The following is a 5,074-nucleotide window of genomic DNA, read 5'->3' as shown; positions in this document are numbered from 1 at the left end:
TGAGCGAGAGAGAGAGAGATCTCTAACAAGATAAAAAAAAAAAAATAAATAAAAAGATACAAAAAAATCACACCGAAATCAACTGCCATTCCCTGTCCAGTTTGATAGCTTTGGATTATTAAGATGGTGTAAGAAAGGTGTTGAGAGATTAATTAATTGATGTTAATCAACTAGTCATCAGTGTTGCCTGTGCTATACTAGTTGTTAATTAGATACATCAGTAAGGCTCCTACTTTATTTTCTATACTTTTCTCTGTAGGTGGGCATTCATGGCTGTTACTTATAACAAGGTTACTGAAGCCCACTCATTTTAAGAAACCGGCTACCATTTATTGAAAAATACAAGGATTATAGAAATAATAAAAATGCTTGTGTAAGACATAGGGTGTGATGACAAGACAAACAATACAGAAGAGTCTGACTATTAAGTTCATTTACTGGTCTTCTAGATATTCTTGGTTTTACTGTCATTTTAGTTCAATGTTTCACTGGGACATCCCACTGCAAAGGGCTAATCTATAATGTTGTGATTCAAGGTTTTTGTTTCCAATGTAATGGCAGGGTGTTGTACCATGTTGGCCATTATGGATGCAATGAGAAGTCCAGCAAAATGACACCTTTTTATTGGATAACTGAAGAGATTACAATCTTTCGATGCAACTTGGGCCTTATCGAATGCCTGAAGATGGGGCCTGAGTTGCCTCGAAAGCTTGCGTATTGTAATCTGTTCAGTTTTCCATTGTAATGAAAATCATGAGGAAAAAAAAAAAGCTAACCTGACACAGAACAGTCCTGAGCCTGTTACACAGAAACAATCAAATGTGACAAAGGAGGTCTGGATGTTTACCATTTAGAGCTCTAATTTATCTTGGTCCAGATAAACAAATTAACAACACCAAAAATTTAAGGATGAGGTCCATTGTTGTGTGGAACTGGGTCCCTTGTCTCACAGTTTGAGCTGGCAGTGGAGGGCACACTGTATTGTTGCTACGTGGTCCTTTATCAGGAGTTTGAAATTTGCCTCATAAACTCTTTGCCATTTCCTTTGTAACTTCAGTAGGATACTGCGAGTCTTTCTAGTAAATAATGTAGGCACTGAAGTTTTCATTTTAAAGTAATGGTACTTCTCCCTTTCTACTTTCCCTGACTGGACTCAGTCACTGGCACAGAGCTCAAGTATTGTGGAATGGATCTTAGAGCTTGTTCATGGTGTTCAGCTCCAAGGCTGTATGGAAAGGAGCTTCCAGGCCTACGGAAAAATTGTGACTTTTTTGCTCTCAAGAAAACGTGGCTTACTGCTCCAGAAGAGACCGAAGAGGTGCATCTGATTTTAATGGAAGGTGTAGCGTCTTGTGACTTCAGTTATTGATCCAGCATCGGTTTATAGGTCCATCGGAAATGGCCAGAGTTTAGCTTGTGGTTACAGGCCTAAAATGAATAAACATTGAAAATACTCTTGGCAGACATGTCAGTGATTTACAGCTTTATCTGATGAAGTATGGAGTCAACCAAAGTGTTGGTAGAGCTGCAGTTTAGCCATTTACTTTAGTGTTTATTCAGAAAAGGGGGACTGGGAAGGATGGATGAGTTGCAGCTAGCTTTCTTCCCAAGTATGCTGAAAGCCTAGTAAAATGGGCAATGTCCTTAACTGTCTGAATCTATGTTGTTGTTTTTTTGCTAATACAACTGAAGTCTTATATCACTTACCAATGATATATGTTAAGCGTATTGGCCTACAGTCAGTCTGATCGTGTTTTTATGTAACAAGATATTTGTTGGTGTTCAATCCTTTTGAATTTCCCCAATGTGCAGTTATTTCTAAAAATATGTCATGTATTTATATATTTATTCACTATTCCAGAAAGTTGTTAAATCCTGTAATATCAAGTAAGCCTCTGTAATCATGGTACTTGGGTACTGTGCTACTGTGTTACTGAATCAGAGGTTTTTTTTCTTGGTGTTGGTTGAAGCAGGTCAAATCTGAATTTGTCCTGCACTGCCTCGTCAATAGGAAAACCTCAGGCCTGGCAAACACTTCCTGATAGTCCAGTACTTGGTGCATCATTTGTGTTAAAGGTGCAGACCACCTCTCAACCTCCAGTGCTAGGACCAACATAGTCTCTGAAAGTTTCGCTGATAAAACTGTGAAATATGCCAAATTAATTTTTTAATAAAATTAAACTAATCAAAAGATTTTACATTTTATTTATTTATTGTTTTGGGGGATTAAATGAAGTTCACTATACCTTCTAGCAGACAGGAATGGTCAGAGTGTGAGCAGGAGTGAGCAGGCATGAGTTTTAAAAAAGGAATTAAAAAAAAAAAAAAAAATCATGTTGGTCCCTGTGCTGGCCCAGGTTGGCTCAACGCTCCCTGGAGTCTCTTGAACCTGTAAACATCGATTACTCATAGACTGAGATCAGCCAGGCAAAAGAAGACATATGCATTCAGCAAGTGGTTGTTGAAAAAGTGTACAGTGCTTTATTTTAAACCAAACAGAAAAGTGTTTTAAAAGTACAGTACAAATTTTTTTCCAAAAGTATCTAATGAAATCAGTGAATGTGGAGGTTAAAAAGTTCAATAAGTAATCTTGTAAGTTGAGATTAAAAATCCTGGGTAGAAAAATCATGTCCCTAAAAGCACAATCCGAGCCATGGTGCTTCCTTCTAAAATCTGATGACTCCCTGGTTTACCATTTTTGGATTCCTCAGTAGGAGATGTCCACCGGCAGGTGCAGACAACCCTTAATCCAGCTCTGGTCCCAGTTGCCACTGGCAGCCAGTCTTTTGGCGTTTCCAGGGGGCACTGCTCAAAAGCTTTGCTCTATGCTCTCTTCATGCCACCATCCATCGGGCTTTCGTGGGAGAGTCCCAGAGCACCTGGTCACTCCTACTCCATTAATGTTCAGCAGGAGTGGCCCCTCTGCCCTCTTTGTTGAGCGTTTGACCACACACACTCCTCACTTAGGGCTCACTTTCCCATCTGCCTGTTTTCATTCTCCATCGCACTGGCTTCATCCAATTTCTGCCCTTTTCTCTGTTCCCATTAACCTCCATTCCTTCCTGTTCATGTTCCTCTTTGAAAAATCATTTACTGTTCTCCCCCTATCTGCCATGCATGCTCCTTTTATACGCCCAAATTGGGCACAGGTGTGGTACTCTGCCTCCTCCGAGCTGTGAATGTCAGTCAACCCTGGAGCAATGAGTGCTTGCACCCACCCGCATTTGACCAGAGCTTGCATGCTCCAGGTTCCAATTATTTACTAAAAAGCTGCACTTTGCCACAGACCTCTAATATTAGTTCCAATTATATATATAATCTCCCTAAACACTAACCTAGTAGTAGAGATCCCATCAGTTCCAAATGTTTAATAACCTGCACACCCTCTATTGTACATCACAACTTCACCCTTACTTTAAACCTGATATTCATCTTGCCACTTGTGCACCTCAGCTTAGCACTTGCCTCCTTAAAGGAATATTTCATTCAAAAATGCTATATATATCCATCCATCCATCTTCCAACCTGCTGAATCCGAACACAAGGTCACGGGAGCCAATCCCAGCAAACACAGGGCAGGAACCAATCCCAGGCAGGGTGCCAACCCACCGCAGGACACATACAAACACACCCACACACCAAGCATACACTAGGGCTAATTTAGAATCGTCAGTCCACCTAACCAACATGTCTTTGGACTGTAGGAGGAAACTGGAGCGCCTGGAAGGAAACCCACGCAGACACGGGGAGAACATGCAAGCTCCACGCAGGGAGGACCCGGGAAGCGAACCCAGGTCTCCCAACTGCGAGACAGCAGTGCTACCCACTGCGCCACCATGCCGCCCATGCTATATATATATATATATATATATATATATACACACAATAACCGTAATTTTTTTATGAGCCACCACTGCAAACTAAATATGGAAAGCAACATTTAAAATATATATATAATATATATATTATATATATATTTTATATAATATATATATATATATATATATATATATATATATATATATATATATATATATATTATATATTTTTTAAATGTTGCTTTCCATATGTAGTTTTCAGTGGTGGCTCATAAAAAAATATAATCTCATGCTTTTCGGGGGAAATTAAGTATTGCATATTCAAACTCAACAGGGCCCTGCCACTCCCCCTCATTCAGTGGTCAAGAGTCCTGTCTTCAATTGAGTTGCACTGCATTGTGGGAATGACACCTTACCGTAATGTAACTGTTCATAATATTTCAGGAAAAATTGACATATTTTGCACATTTTGATCATACAAATGATTGGACATGTGGAGTATTTGACACAAGTTTATTTGTTATTTTTTCATGGACGCTTTTCACATTGTTTGCAGTTGTCCAGGATTGGTCACCACAGGGCCCCACTGTGTTTGAATATGCAGTATATAATTTCTCCACAAAAACAGGAGATTAAACTTTTTTCTTGGCCACCACTACAAACTACATGGGGTAGCATTTAAAAATGTCATTTTGGGTGGAGTATTCCGTTAAAGGTGTTCTGCAGAAATTGCAACCTATCTGTGCTTATGTCATTTGTTCTAATTTAGACAACAAGAAATAGACCCACCCCAGGGAGAACTCTCACCAGTGTACCAGAATGGCATTATGCCATTTTTGAAGGAAACTTTTGTCTTAAGTCCTTAAATAATTGAGTCTTTCCTGTCACTGCTTGTTCTGGGATTTAGTTTTGAAGTGACATGTTGGAACCTCTGATCTCTAAGCATTACCTCAGAGATACCAATGTTACTGTCCACTTCCGCAAAGTCCTCAAAATGGTTAGACCCCTCTGTCTCTGGAGTTGATGCCCCAGCTCATTGTATGGTCTGGTCCTTCTTATGGCACTTTAGAGGAACACACCATCTCCGTTAAGGACACTTGGGCAAAGTCCTCCAATTCTCTGTAACAGTGACCACCTCCTGAAATTCAGAAACCCTTTATTCAAACTGTTGGATGAGCTGGAATTTCTCCCAGATGTAGAAATCCTGAAAAATAAACTTCAAGAATGTTGCACATTAAACAAGACTGGAGGTGTGT

The sequence above is a fragment of the Erpetoichthys calabaricus genome, chromosome 1 (assembly GCF_900747795.2).
Source record: "Erpetoichthys calabaricus chromosome 1, fErpCal1.3, whole genome shotgun sequence".
Taxonomy (NCBI): Eukaryota; Metazoa; Chordata; class Cladistia; order Polypteriformes; family Polypteridae; genus Erpetoichthys; species Erpetoichthys calabaricus.
The sequence above is the reverse complement of the archived record's forward strand: the minus strand, read 5'-3'. Positions refer to the sequence as shown.